At 39.7% G+C, this 23446-nt stretch overlaps 1 protein-coding gene across 4 annotated transcripts in view; it reads right to left on the reverse strand.

Moving 5' to 3' along the window:
- GPAM (glycerol-3-phosphate acyltransferase, mitochondrial) overlaps positions 1-19451 on the reverse strand; it is a 49536-nt gene extending 30085 nt beyond the window's left edge. Inside the window, exon 1 of one of the 4 annotated variants that reach the window (XM_032445328.1) lies at positions 19427-19451. The gene's annotated coding sequence lies outside the window, so the exon portion shown is untranslated. Of the gene's footprint in view, positions 1-141; positions 308-15177; positions 15317-15770; positions 15853-19426 lie in introns of those variants that run through there. The other 3 variants (XM_032445326.1, XM_032445327.1, XM_015867381.2) reach the window with 3 other exon arrangements.
- Positions 19452-23446: the final 3995 nt, after the last annotated feature.

Consider the following 23446-nt stretch of genomic DNA (forward strand, 5'->3'; position numbering starts at 1 on the left):
CAGCCGCTGCCCCCCTGCCTGCAACGAGCTTGACGCGACTTCCTGAGCGCCCGTCGCCATGCTGAGCGCCGCCCCCCTCCCCTCTAGAGTCGGAGCAGCTGGAAATAAAACCTTAAAATAAAATAAAATAAAAAAGAAAACCTGTGAAATCGCGTTCATAAGGTGTACGGCAGCTCGGAGCTGTTGAAATTAGAACAATTGTGGAAAATTCGGGATAGTTATCGATCCGCCTCCCCCGGCCTTGTGGCACTGCCAGTTTGCCTTTCACTTGAAGACCAAAGTAAATGTTGATTGAGATTGCTGCATGCGAGCAAACATGGGATCATCGTATATTTTGGCTTTGGCGCTGCTGGGCTATTTAAAGGCTGTATCGCTGGGGCGTAGTTCAAGCTGTGTGCCTGAAGTGCTGTCTGCACTTCATACTGTACGGGTATAAAGTAACAAAATATGATACATTGTGTATCCCATTTGCTCTTTAAAATAACCCAGGGAGCTATTCTCCAAGGAGACCTCATTGCAGCCTCCCAGTATTTAAAAGGGGATTATAAAAGGAGGGGGGGGGGGTTGGCAGCTGGACTGTCTAGTGTGTGGGGGGGGGGGGGGGGGGGGGGGATATAAACTTTTTGTAAGGAAAAAACAGTGATGGGACAAGGGAGAATGGTTTTAAGCTCAAGGAGGGAAGGCTTAGATTTGGATATCACAGAGAGAGTGGTGAGGTGCTGAAACAGGCTGCCCAGAGAGGCTGTGGGTGCTCAGACCCTGGAGGTGTTCAAACCCCTGTTGGATGGGGCCCTGGGCAGCCTGGTCTAGTATTAGATCTGGAGGTTGGTGGCCCTGCCTGTGGTGGGGGATTGGAACTTGATGATCTTTGGGTCCCTTCCAACCCAACTATTCTATGATTCTGTGATCCTAGATTCCATTTTGACCTTACTACAAACAAGAGCTACCCTTGCTTGTCACACTGAAAGTGCATGAGACTTGACAGAAACCCAAACTACACACATTAGTGAACTTCCCCATTTTCCTGTTTTTCCCAAATCCAAAACAAAAGAGCTGATGCTTTCCTAAGGGTGTTCTGCAGATTATGGCCCAGAAGAGATTTAGGACCTCTTTAGCAAGCAAAGGTGCTCTGTTTTTGTAAGGCAGGCTTTGGAGTTTACAACTGCTTTTCACATTGCACCTTATTAATGTGATCTAGTGAAACACACAGCTCTTATAAGAAGATTGTATTCCTGCAGAGTAATTATACAGAGCAGTGCTTGTGAACAGCATACAGAAAAGCACCATTTCCTAAGATCTTGTATTTTGTATAGAGAAAGGACAGTCCCTAATTGTATTTCTTACAACACATTCACATTCTGGAGTTTTCTCCTAGTTTTCTCATCATTTGGGCCAAAATTTCCAGATCTGATTAGTGTCTGTGTCAGTTCTCATGAAGGAGAGTCAGTTCAAACAGTGCCAGACACCCACTTCCAAACTTTGGTCTTCCAAAGGTCGCATCTTGTGGCCACTTGTGAATTGCCAACCTCTCCCTGACCAGACTCATAGCAAAACATTTGACTTCACATCAACTTTTTATGAGCTGCTTTAGTGGAAGTCAATGAGAAACTCTCAGTTTCAGCATGCTGTGTTGTAACTCAGAGTAAGCACCCAGCCATGGATAGTGAAGTGCTGGTCTACATCACATCCCTCCAATCTGAACACAGATCTTTTAACTTGTTCTTTCCTTGCACACCTTCTTTTACATTGCAAAAGTGGTTATTCATTTGATGTAAGTAAAACAAAACTTGTTTTATCATCATGATCAGGCTGCTTTGAAAAGAGCAGTAAATAGAGGCAGTGTTTTACTCATATAGTGATTGTAATGAGAAAAAAAGAAAAAAAAAGTTGTTTCTGCTATGATTTTAAAGCAGCACTTTTGTTTTTCTAACCTTAGCAAATTTTTGGCTGATTGTAATATAAATCCAGAGATAATTTTGTCACTCATCTGAAAAGGATAAAGAATTAGTGCAAGGGCAGTTGCAGTTCAGCAAGATCTTTTTGCAGGATACACTCTTATAAATCCTCAGGCTTAGTGGCAAAATCTCGTTCAGTATTCTGTGCTTGGTGCTGATGTTGTGTTACCATGGAATCAGGGACATGGAAAAAAGATCGGAATGGCCTAAAGGAACAATCCTTGAGGCTTGTATGCGTGCCAGAAAACTTAAATACTACTGGGTCTCATTTCCAGAAAGCAGGGACCCTACCTGGCTTCCACTGAAGTTGATGTGGGCTTGCCACTGATGTCAGTGGGAGCAGGAGCATGCCCAAGTTTTGCAATGCATCTTTAAAAAGATTAAGTTTAAAAACTTCTTATACTGAGGTGTTTCTGTGCCAGTGAGCCAGGCAAGGGAATTTGCATTTGATGGCAAACCAGCAGACCCCTGGCACTCTGTGAATAAGATGCAAACCACCTCGTGCGTAGCAGCCTGCAGATGAGAACGAGCTGCTAGAGTTCATGTTTTGTCAATTAATGATCAGTCTTTCCTATGTTCACATTCCTCATGAAGCATCCAACAGAGCGCAGCAAAGCACCTGGATGCTGGGGGGGAAGGGGGGAAGGGGTGTAGGGCAGAGGGAGCTGCTTTGTACATGGTAGCTAACCCTGCTCTGTGCTCCCAGCTCGCTTTCAGTGATTCCCATGATGTCACTCCTAGAGCGGAGACATCTTTACAAAAGAGTACACTGCATCCTATTTAAAAAGAAACTTTCAGCCCAGGGAGTGCTACAAAAGTTAGGAAACCAAAAACTGCATGAGGAGGGAGTACAGATACAGACAAAGATCCTTTGTTTGCTGTGACCGAGCTTGACCTCACGTGACTGTGAACAATAATGAATATGCAATTTGGCAATCACAGGACTCAGTGTCAGCAGCATTTTCTTTGGTATAAAATATACCGAGAGCATTTGAGACTGCCAAATGGCCATGAAATAGACTGATAAGATTGTATGTAGAAATGGTTTGGCTATACTTTATTTCTATCTCCTTTCAGGACAAATGATTTCTTCTCATCTATTTCATCTCCCTTATCTTGAGAACTGGTACAAAATTCATTAGGAGTACAGTGGCTGTCTCCTGTGTAATACAGCACGTTGTGTTTCTGCAATTTCTTCTCATTCAAATATCATATTTGCTACTTGAAAAGATAAAGGCATTGCAGCACAAGGTGCTCCCTGCTTTTCCCTCAGTTTTATAACTTGCATCATTACAAAAATGGTTTTTGTTCTAACAGAAAGCTTTATTGGATTAAAACCAGTATAACTAAGTTTTAAACTTAGAAACAACGTAGCACCATTCATTTATCGAGCAATAACACACATACTTGTATTACATACAAATCAGAAAATCTTGAGTATCCCAATGAATCTGCCAGCATTTTTAACTTAGGGATGCTGAGAGGCAGAGTTTGCAATAAGATTCCCCTCCACCCCCCCAGACCTTAAGCAACTTTCTAGCAAAACAGCACAAACTTTCCTGCACCTACGATGAATAAGGAGTGCATTTTTAAAGAGTAAGTACTTCAGTTGCCTGTTTTTGTTTGTTGAGGTTATTTGCAAAGCTGGTTGTCTTTAAGAATTATTTTACCTGAAAAGTAACAAAAAATGAAACACTAATTTATTACATATTGGCCCTAAATACTGTGGGACTGATCAAAAACGTTATGCATTTGTAAATTGTTAAGTATGTTAGTATGCTATTGTTAAGTAAGAAAGACATTGGTTATAAAAAGGATGGAGTTCTGTGTTTGCAGATATTTCAAGCTCCACTAATGGCTTTATGTCAAGCCCAAAGAACTTTTACTTGTTGCCTGATCTCCACAGAAATCAGGGAGAAGGTCAGTTGCCTCTCATTTCATAGAATGTTGGAATATCCTAAAGTGGAAGGTACCCATAAGTATCCATCTCCATTCGGTACCTTTCCAAGGATGCTGTTCTGCTTTCTATCCCTCCAATAAACAACCAAGAAATGGAAATAAATCTGAGATTTGAGGGGAGTATGGACAATTTATTTTTTTTTTTTGGGGGGGGGAAAGGCATAGCATAAATAAATCACAAAATCGTGATCTTATCAAACTCACTGTGACTCATCCTTGAGGGCTGGCAAATTGCTATAGAATAACACAACCCCTAATTATCATGAAACACCAGACAAGCCTTTCATCAGGATCTCTAGAGGAGGTGGTTTTCACTGCTCAGGTTGGCTCTGTTCTGCAGCTGTCAATGTTAGAATCACTTTCCACATCTTTCAACCCACAGGACTGTGGATTCTGGAAGTCAGGATCACAGATGGCTCTTTCAACCACCAGTACAGAAAAGTCTTTGCAATATGAGGTTTCAAATACACAATGTCCCACTCCTTCCCTTTAGTAGGGGTATTCGCATCCCCCAGCCTGGAGCTGGTATTGGAAATAATCCCCAGATTGTCCACATGTCACCAGGTGTGGGAGAGGCACTGGGACTGCACCAGCAAGGTCCAAGATGTGGGTGTTACTGTGTGGCCTCTAGAAGAAGCTCACTACTTCTGCTGTGAAAGGCACAAACACTTGGTTGTGACACTGTTAGAATTGCTGGGATGTCTTTTGCAAACACCTTGAGAGTTCTCACAAGTCTATTCTGACGTTACACAGTGATCCTGGCACTGACTGCCACATGGTTTCCTTCTAACTCCAGATATTCTAGGATACTATATTCCAATGAAGGTGTCACAACCCCAGTATTTTCCCATCTCCTGTTTGATGACCTGTTCTGCAAGTGAGCGGAGACATCTCCCAAATGCGAGCTCCCCACAAACCCCCACCCAATCTACCCAGGAAACAAAATGGGTTCAACTGATTTTGCTTCTGCAAAGCAAGGACTAAAACTTTCCATAATCATTCAGACTTTTTTTTTTTTTTTTTTAATAACATCAGTCTCACCAGAAGAGTACAAGACTTCCAGTCTTCAGTTTATCACATACATATCTGTCACTTCACATTACAGAAATTTGCTATGTAATTACCTATGAATATAATAAACAAAAGGTAAGCTATACATTCTGTTTCAGCACCACAAAACTGACTTAAGTACCCTGACAAAAACAGTTCTATTTTATTTTTTGCCTTTGGCTTTTTTAATTTTTACACTAATGTGGCTATACCAGTTGTTACACTTCGGTTCTGACAATCATCACATTGAGCAATTTTCCCAGTGCGTTTCCCAAACAAAAGCATCTTTTCCCTACTCCCACTAACATGTCTCCTGAATCTGGGAACCACAGCAAATAACCTTGTTGAAGTTCTGTAACTTTTCAGTTATTAAATAACAGATATTCAGCTCATAGCAGGATAAAATTCTGCTAAGGTTTGAGTGTGATGGTTTTTTGTTTGTATGCGTGTGTTTATTTTTAACTGTTTGTAGCATAACCTACAAATTTCCCATGCTCCTTATACCTTTGTGACAGCACAAATCTACGCTAGACAGTTCTTGGATATTCACTTGCTATTCCATGTTATTGAAAATAGTACCTTCTCTTGCAAATAGATGATGTTTTTGCAGTTTTTGCCTTTGCACTTTATAAAAGGACATTGCATATTTACTAGCTTTGTATGTGTGCATGGCTAGCCATTGCTTCAGGAAAATTATATGGTGTGCAGCATGACAGGGTGGTTCCATCAAGTTGTCTGTGGGATTAGGACCAAGTCACTCCACAGGTCTGCCAGATTTAGGACCACATATACCTAGTTACTGCTCTTCTCTATCTGTTTTTCTCTCAATAGCAGAGGTAAAGCAGTATTAGGTTTTGGAGAGATTTTATTTACATGTAGTGAGAGCTACCCCAGCATCTTGCAGGTAAAACTGAGATCCTCCACTCAAACTTTTCCAAGCTTTTCTCATGAAAGAACTTTCTGAGCATTTTCACCTCTGACATTTCTCACATCTGTTTTTGCAGATAGCTGACATTCACCATTTCTTACATGCATATGCTTAAAATGTGATAATCAAGTTAATAATAACAACACCAAGAAAAACTACTGTGAAGCACTACCAATAAAATGGGGATGAAAATGTTACACAGGAAGAATTGGATGTTCATAGTGACCGAAACAATAGAAAAGGGATGAAATGCAAAAGTGCACCAAGAAACTCACAGAAATTGCCTACGAGTTTTCATTGTCATCAGTTAGAAATGGCAAAAACCAACCAACCAACCAACCAACTAACAAAAGCCAGCCACCTTGGGGTTTAAGTTGACCACACCACGAGTGTAAGCCACCAATGATGTGCCACATGAGAAAGTATTTCCCACAGTATTTCCAGCACAACCGGAATATATTCCTGCATTATTTGAAAAGTGATGTTACCGGGGAAGGTATAAAGCCTTATCTACTGTACCATGTCCAGTGCAGCTGCCATTCTTCTAAGCAAATGACTTCCCACAGTAACCGGTACAGAGGAGGGCTAACTCTATGGTGGTTAAAGCAACAGTGATGGGGAAAGCTCCTTTCTAGAAATTCCTCAGGGAAAACACTAGACAGGGAAGAATGCTTCTGTGAGCTATGAGGTAATGTTGGCACAACTGAGAAAATGAGTAAGCACTGGCCAGATCACAAACTGGAAGAGGCTCCTATACAGTTAAAAAGTAATTTCTGGAACAGCCTTCCAAGAGATTTTTGGGGCCAAAAAAAAAGAAGCAGTCTCTGGTCCAACCCTCATCATGGGATCATCCAGACATTTTCGGTCATCCCTTGTTCATTTTTAGCTCTTCTGCACTCTGGACTAGGGCATCTGGGCCAGGATGCACCATCAATAATCCCAGAATTATGAAAGATGGAACAAAATGTCATAATTTATTTATTTTTTTCACTAGGAACACAAGTTGCAGCTATAAATATCTTAGGTACCACACTTGGACAACATTTCAAGTGGTAACATAGTTAGTTGTTCATGATTAACCCTCAAAATGAGAGCCAACATATTTTGAAACATGTCTTATTTTCAATATCTAGGCCTTGTTAAATTTCACGTAGCCCAGGTCATATTGATCTGGAGAGAAAGTTATCTATATCTCTGTACTTGCAACATCTGGATGTAGAACAACGAGCGATCAAAGCATCTGAAGGCCATTTTGTAACTTTGTGGTCAGTAGCACAACACGCACTCTCTTTGCTCCGTCTTTCTCTATAGGAGACATCTACATAGGATGGTTTCTGACTATGGGTGTGCCACGCCTTATATTCACATGGTCAGCTGATATTCAGAGTTGAAAAAGCTCCGTGCAAAGCTAAGTGTGCATTTGCAGAGGACCAGATTGTACGTGCTGACAAGACGCTTCAGTGAAGAAATACCTTAAATCTAACCTGTGGGGTTTGCTATTAGGCTTCAAATTAATAATTCAGACATCTATTAATGGAAAGAATTTAAGTGCTGTTCTTCCTGACAACATCTCAGTCACAAACCTTTTAGAGTACTTCAAATTTAAATATTTTTTTTTGCTTTTCTTAAACTAAATTCTCCCCCTAATTTCAAGTGTCTTCAATCTTCTCCATTCCACGCTAACTTCTGTCTTCAGTGCAACTTCCAAGACATCTTTAGACTCTTTCATCAGTACAGATGCCAACTTGGCCTAATTAAAATCAGATTAAATACAAGAAAAAAAGCTAACACGTTGGGTGATTTATAAAATGCACCTCCTCCCAAGCAAACAAACAAACAAAACCACCTTGTAAATTGACTTCTGGTGTCTTCTCTGCCTATGTATTGCTGTGTTTTAGCCAATTTAGCATGAGACCTTGGGGGAAAATCATGACAGCACAAAAGCCAGTGGTAAAACTCCTAAATAGAAATTTATCACACGTGTTCCATGTTACAGGACAACTACAGTTGCATGCTTCCTCAGACCTCTTTTAACTTCTATGGGTCGAGCATTAATCAAGCATTTGGCTTATGTAGGGATGATATTAATGAGCGTAAAAATAATTCCACTGAGAGTAACCTTTGTAACCATGCTCACATTATCAGTGATGATTTGTGCAGGATACCTCATGGAGCTGTAATCTATGCATCCTTTCGTAACAGGCATTAAGAAGCAGTTGCACAACTTAACACAAACAGCAACAGATGAAAATCCATGGCACAGACAGGATCTTGAGTAACAGCCAAAGCAGTGCCAGAAGGCAAATTCTACCTGCAGAAGTCTTTTTCCATGCTAAATGCATTTCAAGAGATGCTCTGAATTTCAGTGTCTCATAAGAAGATAGTACAGTTGCAAGCCTTAATGAACAGTCTGCTACAAAGTTTCACTTTATCATAAATTTTTTGCCTTTAAAACCCTGTTAATGCAAACTTTGGCCAACACTGACAGAAAATGTGTGTGCAATTCAACTCATATCTTTATTGACTGCAATAATAAACTTTTACTCTAAAGCAAACAGATCATTAGCAAACATATAGTTGTGCGCTGTGGTCTCTTGGGCCTCTCTCCTCCCATGCTCCCATTCTTTCACTTACTGTTCACATGCTTCAAGTTTAGTATGCAAGCCTGTCTTGGTGGTGCCAGAGCCTTTCAGTTTTCTCAGACCTTCTACAGGAGTATTTATTCCTGAAGTGAAACTAAACTCCATTTGTCAAAGCCCTTAAAATCAATCACCAATTAATCACCAAAAGATGTTTCTCTTCAACAAGGTGTCCTCTCAAGTATGTTTTGCTGCAATTAACATCCAAGTCAGCCATGCTTGAAAACACCATAATTATGTCACTCAGGAACATAATTTTATTATTTTTCCTTAATGAAATAGTTCCCTGAGTGGTTTCTACCACCTACAGTTTGGAAGACAGTATAATGGCATATAAACTTCTTCCCTCCCAAGCAAAAATCACATCATTATTATATGCAAAGTGCTATTTTATCTTTATATACTGCTGAACAAACTAAGTATTTACGAGCACAGAGAAATCTGGGAAAATTTCATGAAGGATTTACTTACTACCTTCTGAATTCCTTTGAACTTCCTCGCTAATTTTTTTTTAGTGCTTCTTTTTACAGGTTGTTCCAGAGTTGTTTGTCATCTACAATATCCCAATTGTATTGCTTGAACTAGCAGATAGATATTATTCCATAGATTTATTTCTAACTGGATTTTCCTTCCTTGATTAAAACGTAACAATACAACTTTGATTAAAAAGTAACAATAAAGGAACACACAAAAAAGGTGACTATAAAGCGGGTCATTATTCTAAAAATAAATGAAATAAATAATGAAAAAATAAAGCTGTTCCACCCCAAGAAATTCAGTTCACTATGCCTATTGCAGGAGACCTGCAAACCATGAATTTCCCATCCTTTCTTCTGCCTGAGCACTGTACAAGAAGACTAAATAGACGGTGTCTTACCACATCTGACTGGTGCTGCCAAATGTTTGGTCATAGACAGGGACATAAATCAGATCTGCCTGGATGAAACATGATTCATATTTAGAGGGGAGGTACCCAGGAGAAGTGCCAGGGATTATCTCTGCCTCCTGCTATTTTATCTTCCCTGGTGAGGCATTTATATGGCTCCCATTACTGTGCCTGAGTATACGGGAATATAGAGCTATTCTTACATCACCCAAATAGGGTGGAGAGCTTATATGGGTCATCTCAGGCCAGAAGTTTGAAGCAGAACACATCATTACTCTGGCTTCACAGCCGCTTGATCAATAGAAAATGCTAACCAACATGTGTAAACCAACGTGTAGCCATATTCCCAAAACATTAGTGCTACCAAAAATGTCATCAAGAATTCCCAAATTGGATTCTTCCTTGAAAATGAACCAATAGTTGTAATGAACTGGTGTTTGATTTATCACAGCTTCTTTTCAAATGCTCTTAAGCTATGGCTGTCAAGATAAATATATTTCAGGATGAGGCTCTTAAAAGCCTATTTTAGGTTTTCAAAGTCAGAATATCAGAACATGCTTTAATAGAGACTCATACATGAAATTAATTGGAAGCAAAATGTACTTGTTTACATGCATCAAGAAGTTATCCCTAAGATATACATTATAGGAATATGATCTTGTTGGTATGTTGAAGCCAGATGTGAGGTTTCTGCACAGGACAAAGGTGTGGTGAACATCCACCATGAGTGATATAAGTTCAGGCTGATGACTGATTCCTTTAGCTTCTCCTGTAATGGAACCACTGCTGGCTAATACATCATATGCTCCTTAGTCTATAACTTCTGTGCATCTGCTTTGACACAATATGGGAATGATGTTCTTATTCATACAATTTATGATTCCCATATGATACCATAAAACCAGAAAGCATTAACATGTTCATAATTATCATTATCTCTGAAATGGCCAAATGCTTACCTACCTGATAGGATGTTGGGAAAAACAGTTGTTATATGGAGAGGCCCTTAAGACTGCTGAATGGTAATTCCTGCCAGTGAGATACAAGTCTGATCCACTGACACTTGTTTAACAAACACCCATGACATTGCCCCTGCAGCCTTTACAGCTTCACTGCCTTGGTAGCCAAGAGAAATAAGCAAGACTTAATTGTTCAAATATAATAACGGGTTTGGACAATGCCTGGAAATGAAAAATATGTCCCCAATATGTTGATATTGCTTCTTCTAAATATCTATTTTCCAGTTTTACCTAAATATTTCATCTCATACCAGCCTTCTAACACAATGCATTACTGTCTCCCATCATTTTATTGATGTCGGTGTGTGTTTGTGCCCAGTAAGCCTGGTTATCAGTAATTTTTTTTAGTCAGTTAGTTTCTAAACCAACTTTTTGTTGTTCCAGAGTCATGACAATATGTTGGAGATGCCTAGACAAAATCCTCATGACAGAAAACCTGTGGCAAAGAAAGGCACTGAGGGAAAAAATACACAAGAAGAAAATACCATGAAATTCTGGATGCCAAAGACACTTTTTGCAGCAGCATTATTGCAGCAGTGCAGAGAAAGAAGTTTTCAGCACATATTTAAAGTTGCTATTTTTAGTGTTGATAATTTGAGCTTAGTTTAAAAATCAGAAGCCTTGGATGGGAACTGATGGCAACAATGCTAGACAGGTTCACACAAACTCCAGTCTCCACATCTCAGATCTCCATGCTGAAAAAGATTTGTGAACTGCAACCAATGTGAGTTGTAAGATCAGTTTCATACACTAACTTTAACACATTATAGTCACATCTATGATCCAACCAATTCTAAAAGGTTCTTAACGGGTTTTAATAGTGTCTTGCACTGGTAAGATATTTTTGTGTGAAAGATGGCAAATTTCACATAAAGTTAGCCTTTATGGGAATATTTCTTGTGGTTCAAATTAAATTTCATCCAAAATTATAAGTATTTTTGACAAAATCACAGGCAGAAAAATGATGCTGGCCTGGAAATAACTGCAGCATTGCGTTATGGAGATGGAGGATCGGCTCAGTTTGACAGTGATGTCATTCTATTTCAGGAGAGATGTAATTCAGGTACTTACTACTTTCATTCTCCAAAGCGTGCCAGGACCCTTGGCTAGGCTACACATTGTGCAACATCCTCCCTGGCATAGTGCATCTTGAGAGAGATCTTGAGATAGAAGATCATACACCAAAACGTATCTTTCAGGTCTCCCTACAATATTTCTGAGGAGGCATGCATTGCAGTTTTCTCTTTAAGAAATCTTTGGACAAATCTGTAAGTGCAGATTAACTTGTTTCTGTTCTCTTTATATAGTGGCAGCACTGCACGTACACATGACAACAGATCCAGTAAGCTCAGCCGTGCAGGGCTGTTTTGGGGCAGAAAAGCATAAACAGATAATTTTGCCTTAAACTCCAGACCTGACCCTTCAGTATTTGTTCAGTTGATCAGTTCTCTTTCTGCAGGTGAGTCTTACTGGTGCTGGAGGGTCCTGTGATGATTAGAATTACAGAAGCCATGGCTCAAAACTGGAAATTCACTTCCAGCTCATTCATGATGCATTAAATGGTTTCAGTTCTTGTTAAGAGCCAGGCCAACATGGATCATACATGGGAAGATCAAACATCTCTAAGCATTCAGCATAAATGTAGCAGTAAAGTACTGCAGTAGATGTGCATCTGCAGACTCCTGCACAGTAAGTGGGATGAGCTGGTCATTGCTGCTGTGCCATGCTTCAGACCAGCACTTTCCACAGAGAAGAAGTAGGGCAGAATTAAGGCTACAAGTAGTTCCCACATCCCGCATTTTTACACCAGCACGTCTAAATGTTCCAGCAGGTCTTCAAAATTTCCATTTCACCAGATGGATATGTATGTATAGAAAGACATTCAAACTGCAAGGACCATAAAAGGCAGTAAGAAAGAAATCTATGAATGAATAAGAGGAAGGAAGAAATAGCTTCACTATTTACTATTCACTGCAGATGGAAATCTGCTCATGAATAATGTGGAGAAGGCTGAAGTGTGTTGTGTCTTTCCGTTTGCCATGACTACCCCAGACAACTAACAATTCACTGAGTGCTTTTGCTAATTTGTTGAATATTTTAATGCAGATTTTTTAGATTCTGGTTCTCTATGCATACATGCATTAAAAATATTCAACCTGTTCTTTCTGTTTCTCCTACTACAAACTTGGAATTAATTTTGCTAAACTTTCGGATACAACTAATTTTCATTTCAATAATAGCACTTGCTTATCATCTGCTATCTGATCTATTTCCCTGTTAGTGAATTTCCAACTTGTTTTATTCTTCAGTTTATATTTTCATTATGGAATCTTCTCTTCTTGCTTTTATGTAACCTCTCAGGTATATCTCAACTTAGCTTTCCAGGCTGTATTCCTGTATTCTTGCCCTTCATTCTCATCCTCAGTCATATCTCCTTACTCCTACTTTTCCTACACATTTCACTTGGATTTTCAACTCACAAAAGTGATCCTGATGCAGCTTTGTCAGTTTTGGGTGAATTATGTAGATACAGCTCACTCCAGATCAGCAAATTCAATTCTTAGTCTTTTTCAAATGCCCCCCTAAAATAAATTTGATTATTATATTACTCAGGGAAATGCAGTTGCTGCTAATGGTATGATTAGTAGATATTCAGATGAGTGGAACATATTTCGTGCAAATCATTTGAGAAAGTCTAAAGTAACAACAAAGAAAAACATTGTGGGTTCTTGAACTAGAGGAGGGTAATCATCTGGGATAATATTGCATATGCTGTAAACACAGTATTGTTACCATAGTTGTAGCCCAAAGGGAGTTGTGATTCTCTTTACCTGGCCATGTGCTAGACCTACAAGGGACCAAGCAGCCCACGAGTACAGGTGTTTCTCAGGTACACTCAGAAGGGATGATCATTTTAGTCTTTTTGTTTGTTTTGGTGGATTTTTGTTTGTTTGTTTTAAAGCATTAATAATGCAAAACTGGAATAGACACCCAGGTCCAAACAAGTTATGCAAATGGTTTGCCACTCCCTGCTTTCTGTCTACCTTCTCCACACCTCCTAAAATATAGAAGAAGCATCCTAAGTCCTACTTAGTCCTACTAATACTGAGAGATTACTGAGAGGCTATTGAAAAGCTGACCTAGACTGAAGGGCAAATGTACTGGGTAAGTTTCATCCAGCTAAGCTTTGACATCTATATCTGTACCTCACTCTGGAAAGAAACATTCATTTCTAGGGCACAGTTCATCTGATCTCAAAGTAGATGACTTGAACATTCAGATGCATCGTTACCTACAGCCTCTGTAGGAGCCTCGTTCTCTGCACTGAGCACAAAATTAGCTTGAGATGGCTAGCACTAATACAGGCAAATCACTGACTTCTAGTGCTGGGCAGGGTAAACCGCATCCCAATTGGCAAGCCTTGGCAGTACCGTACAAGGCAGGTAATTGAGCGTGTACAGATGCACAGGGCTAGCATAAAGTCTTGAGATATTTGGATTTACCCCTTAGACCAGCTCTAGGAAGTCAAAGGTAGTCTTGAAAATAAGAAACTTTTAACAACTTCAAACTGAACTTCAAAGGCTCAAACCTGCTCCAGTAATACTTTGCAACTGGGCTCCCATCTTCCCTGCAGGGTTGTTTCAGTCCCTGGAGCAGATATTAGCCTCCCATTGAAGATCTCCAAGGATCTAGTCATGATGGAGATAATTATAGGTAATCTGTGGATATGTAATTAAATATGCTCACCAACACAACTTGCAGGTTACGTGGTACGCTCTGCTTTACCAGGTAAGAGGATCTGACATTGAACAGTAATAAATACCAGCTCAGACTGCAGGCGATTAGTGATTTGAAGCACCTGTTGTGTGATAAAGACATCCAAGCCAGAAGGCAGCTCAAACAAATTTCCTTAAACAAGGAGGCCTTGCCTTATATGTGTTCAGAAAGAAGTCTTCATTAATCACTCTGAAGGGATAATTTTTGAATATTTACTTTTTACTACAGACCAGAGGAGGAGTTGACATAACTGCAGATCCACTCATAGTGCTCAGTGTGCTACAAATATAGTAAGAAGAGACAATTCTTCCACTAAAGAGACTGCAAGCTAAAAATACAAGGCAGAGGCTGAAGGGCAGCCAAAGGCACAGGGAGGTATGCTGTGTCTGTGATCACTCAGTTGGTCTCTGCCCAAAGGCTGCTCTCTGTCCCTGCAGCACTGCTTGAATACAGCCCAGAGAGTGACTGCAAACATGAGAAAAGCCTCTAAAGACCACCAAAAAGAAATTGCATGGAATGTCTCTTAGTTAATATAAAGCCAAAGATATTGATGAGTGCAAGACTGCATGAGCTGCGGGATAATTTTCTGTAAAACAAATGGCATAACTTGCTCCTAAATGACAAACTACCAGCACTGTCTGAGGACTGATAAAACCCTTGTTGGCATTTATTGTGAGCAGTCTCAAATTGAATCAGGAGAACATGGAAGTTCTTTTACAGAAATCACTCTACAAATCACCAGGTGAGCTTTAGGAAAGGTCTAAGGCACTTCAGAAATCATTGAACTGGACATGCAGGCCTGGAGAGGGGCTTTCACTTACAACAGTATTCCAAGAGCACCTTCATGGTGAACATAAGAAACAGGAATACGTTCTGTATAACAACACAGAAGCTCAGCCATGGAACAGAAGTGATTCTGCTTTCTACAACTTGAAAACCATAGCTAATACAAGAATGAACATACCTTAACTGCTGAGTCTCGATGGGAGAGTCAAGATGAAATTATGTCCTCTGAAAGGCATAAACCACCATCAAATACACCCAGGGCTCAAAAATACACAAAAGACCCCAGTGAACATGGCAAGTTACAAAACGAGTCCCAGGTGTTCTGTTCAAGTCACTCCTTCAAGATTGCCATCAAACGTGAAGCAGCAAAATGAAAAAGAAAAAAAAAAAAGGCATAGAAATACTACCAAAAGAATTCACAACATCCAGATAAACTGTGTGTGACTTCTGATTTCCCACGACAGGGCCAGTACATAGGTATGTCTGAACGTAACTGGTTTTATCCTAATCCATGCACTACTCAATGCATTTATGTTTGGAATCAGTCTGTTAAGCAATACAAGAATAACACAGTAATAACAGAGTATAAATCAGTTTCCTTGGCACCAGGTTCCAGATAGCAATAACCTGTAAATAACACATTACTCAGTGGTAATTCCCTTTCATTTGCCTATTTAAAGGGAATGATTTTGAAGTCCATACAGTCAGCTATACCCTTTTCAGATAACCAGTTTGTATAGGTGCTGGGGTAGAGGCGTTCTGTCCACTTACCAGGTTTCTGAGCCAAAATTATCAATCAGATTCAATTACAGGAGGACGATGAACATGACACGAGTAAAGCAGTATCCTCAGACTAAAAACAGCTATTACATAACAGCAGAGCATAATCCAGAAATCAATCAATAGCTCCCAGTTTTACATGTGGGATACAATTTTTTCAGAGGAAATGTGGAGGGTGTATTGGTTTGGAAACAGTTAATGCCTACAGTGCTCAGATGATAAAACCTAAACCACCACTGTCGGTTGTTTCAACAAGAAAAGTAGAAGATAAACAACCACATCACAGGAGGCATTAGATCAAGAAACATCTCTGTTTTAAGCCTTGTTTTTCATTCTTGCTCAGTTCCATAAGAATAATAGAGGGAGTAGAAATCCAGCACAAGGAAGGCAGGTGGTGGATACAACACACTTCCAAATACTGCAGAGTTAATTATAGGCCTGGAATCACACTCAATTGATAGTGTGGGACAAATAGATGCTGGGGTTTAAAATTGCATGTTGCTATATTAATGTTACTTTTCTGGTCATTAGAAGACATGAGTCAGAAGTGAGCTACCACAGGAATGACAAACATTTCAAACTTGAAAGAAATGCACTGGTCTTTCCTGATGAAGATCCATCAGGCACTAAGGTGGTGAAAACGAAAGAGAACCTTATAGCAGACCAAATATTTTTCTTAACCCGCACATGTTATTAAATACCTACTAGATGTGAGTAGCACACTGCTCCGTGGGAAACAAAACTGATGAAGTCAGGTTCACTGTTGAAGCAGCTCAGAAAGCCCAGACCTTTCTAAAGCAGAGAACCTAAGTAAATCCTCTCTGTTGCTGCAGTGCTGATTCAGACATCCGCAGGTGGGTGCCTAGCTAATGGGTGCACTTACACCTACAGCTGAACACACGCACGCAAGCAGGCATGTACTTAGGTCCTGATTCAGAATAATGTATCTTCTCTGTATCTGTACAAACACTACTATTCATGTCATTTTTTCTGGTGTTTACATTGATTTGACATCCAAATCTTATTTCCTGTTTTCTAATTCATTTACCTTCACTTACCTGCCTGTATTTCTTTTGCCTTTTGATGTTCTCCAAAAACAAATGAATGCTATGCAAAAAGCTGTGTTAGTGCAATGTTTGCCCAGAAAGGTCAGCAAGATGGCAAAAGCTATCTGGCATACAAAGATGGGGGAGAAGTGCAAACAAGAGCAGTCATGCCAGGCTCTTTCAGAAGCATAGCCAAATGCAGGGTCAGAGAGACCAGAACAGCTAAGAGCAGTCAAAATGTCCTATCCATAGCACTGCAGCAAGGCGTGAGGGTTATGCATGTAAATCATCACCAATCTCAACAGACTAAAATATGCATAAATTTTCCCTCATGTTGTGTTAAGAAAAGGTTTTCACATCAGATGCAGGTATTTACTTTGTCTAGTTCTCCTAAAGGTCTCTCTTACTCCAGGGCATAAATAAAAGCAGGATGCAGAGGCTATTTTTCTGCTCCCTTCTGGCTGCTAGTTGGCTATTTAGAAACTCATTAACTTCCTCAACAGACCTTGACTCTAATTAGTGCCTGGACTGACCACCCTGCCCCTTTCTCCTTCACCTCTGCCTCTCAGAGCCTTCCACAATGATTAAAGGAAACATTCCTTTTCTATAGTTTTCTACAGCTGCAGTTTCTGGAGCTGGCAGGATCTGCATGCAACTGCTGAATTCAGTTCTGCCTTACAGCTTACCAGGCCATTCCACAACTATCCAGCACACTTTGTCACCCTAATTCTTCATGTGTACAAATGTCTTAAACCCTTCTCTAAGCCGGGATCTGTACTTTCATTTTCTTTGCCTTTTGTAGAACAGAATCCATTTAACAGAGATTGAAGTATCACCAGGGCCAAGTGCAGCATTCATGCCAATCCTGTAATTCTTTTTTACACCATCGATGAGAGGGAAATAAAGAAAATGGATTCATTCCATCTTCCAAAATTATAATGTATTTTGTGTACACATACACCCCATCACTCCACAAAGGTAAATGTATATGCATACACATATATATATAACACAAAGCAAACAAACCACAAACAAGAGGACTCCTCATATTATGTTCAATAAGTATGGGAACTCAAAATTAAAATGAAAAAAACAAAATGATAAAAAGTTATTACTGCAAAACATAGCGTTACTCAGGCCAGTTAACACAAAATATTCTTTATTTCCTGAGTTTCTTACAGTTTCTCAGAAATATTTATTCACATGCAGCATGTCTGAGGAAGAAAACAAATACTGCCATGCCCTGGAGCTGGTGTTTTTGGATGACTGGACATGGTTTCCACCACTGCACAGCCACAGGTGCACTCATATGCCAGCTCAAGTCATCCTCTTCCTATGTAACTCTAATAGTCCTTACTCACTAAAATAAGAGGAAGTATTGTTCTTGCACATGGACTATTAAAATAGTCAGTCCAAAGGCTATAAAGTAATAATGCCTCTCTGATTACTGTTATTACTGTAAGGGACACCTAAAGACTCTTATCTTATTTTGGATATGCACAGATCTTCCATTGGCATTACAGGAAGGCAAACTGAGGCCATCACAATTCATTATCATAATTACATATTGATGATAAATCCAGAATTTTTTTCCAAAACAATGTTTGGAAAACATCATCACTATAACAACAGAAATCCCAGTGGGAGTAAGGATGGTAATTTCCTGAAGTTGTCACTGGCTACCTGTAACAAATGTAATTATAATCAACAGATTTCTCAGCTTGAAGTCAGCCTGATGAGAATAATATGATGTTTTCATAAAGTATTGTAACAGAACATGATGCCACGAAACCCAAGTAATTGCTTACCATTATATTTAAAAGAGACATGAGACTACAACGTCCACGTAATTTAAGTCAGCAGCCTGTTAAAAAAGTTCCTGTTCTGGCATCCTTGCCTTGAGTAGTCACTTATTTACCAAGCATCAGCCGCAGACATAGTCAAACGACTGATTAAATATTTCCTGAGTTCTATCACTGTTTTCCTCATGATTCCATATACATGCCCTCAAACCACAATTGCTTTTTTTTTCCTGCTTTCCCATATTCTCATACACCGAAACCCAATTCTATGCTAAGTGTCTTTTGCTGGACATAATTGTATACAATTTCCCTCACATTCTCATGCATTATCAATATCTTTAAGACCAGTCTTTAAAAATACATTTCCCTCCATCCTTCCAAAGTAACGGTTTCAGTTCATACAATTCCTAGGACAAGAGACAACTGCGTCAAAGAATTTTGGGGGCGGGACAAAGGGGACAGACTTTTTTTCCCAAAACAAGCAGCACTTCCAGCTTTGTAAGCACAATCAATCAGAATTCTGAATTTCCATCCTAAAGAACACTGTAATACTTCTACAGCCATTCTGTGCAGAATTTGGATGGAAAGTTAAAATAGTGACTCTACGGAAATACTGATCTATCCATGGGATATATTCTCCCCATGAAACAAAACATTACTTTCTTAGCAGTTCTTGTTTTAAAATACCACAAGGGCTGTAGGTTACCTTTGGAGTATTCATTGCTTTTCAAAACAGCCCTCACTGCCAGTATTCTCAGAGCAATTCCCCTCAGAAATACTGCAGGCTCTCTGTACTTACAGGATGAAGAACCATTTGAAGAATAAATGGCAGGCTCTGTAGCCTCATTGCAAAGTAGCCTCACTGCATGCAAAGTAGCTCCATTGAAAAAGGTACTTTCTGAAAGATTTAAAAAAAAAAAAAAAAAAAAAAGCTGTTGTGCATGAAATGTGCATGAAACTCAAAGTTTATTTGGCAAATATAAATGGAGACATTTCCAGGGTTGAATAATAATGGCAAGAGGACTATCAGTTTTGCAATCCTGAAAATCACATCTAGATTTTAGCCATCTAAATCACCTCTATCAAGCTTTCTGGTTATTGGTTTTCTTTATTCTTTTTTTTAAAGATATTTCAGCATTGAGTCTCAATACTGACTAAATTAGAGTGTACTGGCTAAGAATAAAAAGCTGTTACCATCACAGTAGCCAACCACATAAATAAACAATCGGCATGATTGATCTCAGTGGCCTTTAACTCTCATGGCTCTTTTCCAAGACCTAGGACACTTTGTCCAGTACGTTAAATCAAGAATATAATAATTATTGTAGATAACATGGCTATATATAGCATTAAGAAACAATTATGAGAGCATGTAGTTGTACAAGAACCATCTTGTCCACTAGTCAGGATGCTCCCAGCTTTGATGTAAAGATAAGAGGGCAAGAGGAGCTGCCCCACCTCACGCATCCTGTGCAAAATGTGAGGCAAGAATAAGTCCACATCAGGGAAGACTAGGACAGGTGTCCTTCCACACCATGGAAATTTCCCTGATAAAGGCAGAGTAATGAAATACCAGGATGAAGTTTTTTTCTTTCCCCTTTGGCACCTATGACCTCTGAGCAGCAAAACTCAGGCTGTAGATGGCCTTCACAAGAGCATAGTTGGACGAAGACCAAGGGGTCCAGGCTGGCTATGATTGTGCATTAACACAGGCTACACAAGAGCCTTTATTTCCCTCTTCAGATGTCAGTGACTAAATTAGTTGATAAAGGACACACCCATACCCAGCAACAGCCTGGTGCCAAGGAGCCATGTTAGCTGATCATCTACCCAGCACCAACTAATGTCTCCCCAGCTGCAAAGCCTGGCTTTGCCAATAGCCTGCTTAATGAGAGAGAAGCAGAGTCAGGAGAGCAAGAGAAAATCACTGCTGAAACCCTGCATAAAGTGAGAGAATGCTGGAAGGAAATATTTACAAACAGAACATCACACAGAAGTGTGGTGTAGGCAAGTCAAGAAGAGGAAACCAGACAAGTACCAATGTTCAGAAATGTCTGGATGATCAGACTTCTCACATCCAGAGAGATGCAGGCCTTGATCAAGTATAATTTAAATTACCAGGTAAAAAAAATATGTATGTTACTAGTTAATTAATGTGTCCCCAATGATTCAAGGAAATTACATTTGGCTTTACATCGTGACTTGCTTGCTGTGTTGAAACAGCAACACTAAGTAATCATTTCTATAGATAATGCAAATAATCAGAACAGGCCAATGAAAAGTTCAAGGGATGGGACAACACTCAGGTGAGGGTGAGACACCTTCACCAGATTTAATAGGACTTAGTCACTTTGCTTTGCCATCACGTGTTGTCTGTTTACAGTACACCACTAACACCACCTCCTGGCCAACTGCTGTCTGGAGTTAGATTTCTATAATGGTCTCTGAGAACCCAGGAAGAAGGATAGTGCAAATACATAGAAAATGTTGTCTTTGCAACATTTCATATTCACGCACCTGTAACTACATGTGCCAAAATACTACACTCCCCACAACACATACATGCAGTTATATATAAGGTGCAGGTACTTCATATATGTCAGTTGTTGCAGACACTTTCATTTCAAGATCATTTAAGAGCTGACTCAAGAAAGATATCTTTTCAGCTTTGACTTTCAAGAACACCATTTTTACAGAGAAATGATCAGAATCAGTACTCTGTATCTTTTCCTTTAAATTAGCTCAGGAACACAGGGTCAACTTCTAATTTTAGCTAATCCTAGAATAAGCAACCAGCAGCAGATGCTCCTGCAACACCAGTAGCCTAATAAATCTGGAGTCTTCCATGAATGGGAGTAAACATCTCAATGTATGTCATCATAAATGTGTTGGGTGCAATTTCAAGAAAGTCATAACCTATACATGGTCTGAAATTTGGTTTGTTATAAATAGGGAATTCCAGAAAGCATCCTGAATGCATTAAAAACTATCTCTTGTCAAATTGGGAAGAACTTTCAGAATGGCATCTGAGGGGGGCAAATCCACCTGGACACTCAGCTGATAATGGAATGTCACTCATCAAGTCATCATTAAAAAGCTTTTAGTCCCAGTTTGAACAGTAAACTGGCAAGAAGGGGGACTTGGTTTTTTAGGTGGTAAAATAGCTTTTGAGATAAATAAGAGTTCTCTGTTCCAGATGGCATGGCCTAATAGTCAAGGCAAAACTCCTGCAGCTTCACAGAAGCTTGCTTGGCTAGTTCCTTTTCCAGGCTACTCACAGTTTGAATGTCAGGGGTAAATAAAAGCAGTATGGCCTGATCAAGAGCCTTACACTGGGTGTTGCCTTTCTGTGGCTCAGTTCTCTTGTTTGCAAAATAGAGATAATGTTACCAAGTTAATGATAAGCAATATTGTGATTGCTTTACCAGCATAGCACAAGCTAATTAATACAGGTAATTTTGAGATATATAACTCTTAAAGCCACATAATTTCTTATAAGAAACCATATAATTCCTTTTAAGATGGACTGTCTCCAAGCATGATGGCATCAGCCTGCTGAAAAATCACAAGCTCTTAAAAATGGGGACAACATTGTTATAATGGATACAATGTGCTAAAAACGTAGATCTAAGAACAAACCAGCACGATTTTGTAGCTCAGGAAACCAGAACTGTGATTCTAATCAGCAGCTGCCACTGAGAGAAGAGTGGAGGTTTTGTGCTCGATTAGAGAGGGCAGCACTATAAATGAAGATTAATTCCTACAGAAAACAACTGAATCTTAATCTTAATTCTTCAAAGGGTAGGAATTGTGGTGAACAATTAACATGGACAGTCCATCTTTCTATACACATGAATGGCCACCCTCAGAGGAAAAATGCCATGGTAACTGTAAAAACGCAATTTGTGCTCTTGATTTAAGAGTTCCTGTTGGTTAGCATTGTAGCTAGGATTTAGAAAGCACACAGGCTCAGAAACTGTAGGAATAAATGAGAGTAAAAGGTGCTAAAAATTAGATGTAGCTTTCTAGTCAGACTTTGTGGGCTGCCTGAATAGTGCTAACCCATTTCTAGTACTTAATTTTTGCTAGTCCCTTATATATGCAACCATATTCAGACCCCACCATGCAGCTTTATAATTCAGCTGGCTCAGACCACTGCAGGAAGCTGAAGATAGACTTTGTAGCTCTATTGCGGTTAGAGGTCTTTCAAGGGGAAAAATTCTAGGCCCAAGTGGACACACTTTCAAGTTAGGGTTGATTTGTCTGTAACATTTTCTTTAATGCCTCACTGTTTTTCAGCCCTTCTGTAGCAAAGCACGTAGACCCAATGAGCAGCATTATTTATGGCCATTGTGGCCTGGATCCAGTCAAAAGAACAGTCAGCTACTATGGAGTGTCTCAAAACTGCAACACTGTAACCATGCTCAGAAACAAGATAGGGCTGCAACCCTCCCAGCACTGATGTCCAGGAGAAAAAAAAAAAAAGTATTACTGGAACAGTAGGAGCAACGATTACTGTGTCAGAGCAAGCTGCCAACCAGAGAAATTTAAACAAAAGAATGACACAAAGAGTCTATTCTACCTTTTTTTCTCACCCTCCACTGAAAACCCTCCCCCACCTCCAACACCACCTAGAGATCAAGACCTGCTGTTGAGATAACATGAGCTGAAAGGCTTACAAGGTGTTATACAGCATGGCACGATTGAGATCCAAAAAAGCACTTAGACACTTCAAAAGCCACGTAGGCCAAATTCAGGTGATTCCAGAACGCTAATCTCCAAACATTATTCCTCTGAAAAACACTTAATCTTATGCTCA

This window comes from Coturnix japonica, chromosome 6, assembly GCF_001577835.2.
Source record: "Coturnix japonica isolate 7356 chromosome 6, Coturnix japonica 2.1, whole genome shotgun sequence".
In the NCBI taxonomy this organism is placed as follows: domain Eukaryota; kingdom Metazoa; phylum Chordata; class Aves; order Galliformes; family Phasianidae; genus Coturnix; species Coturnix japonica.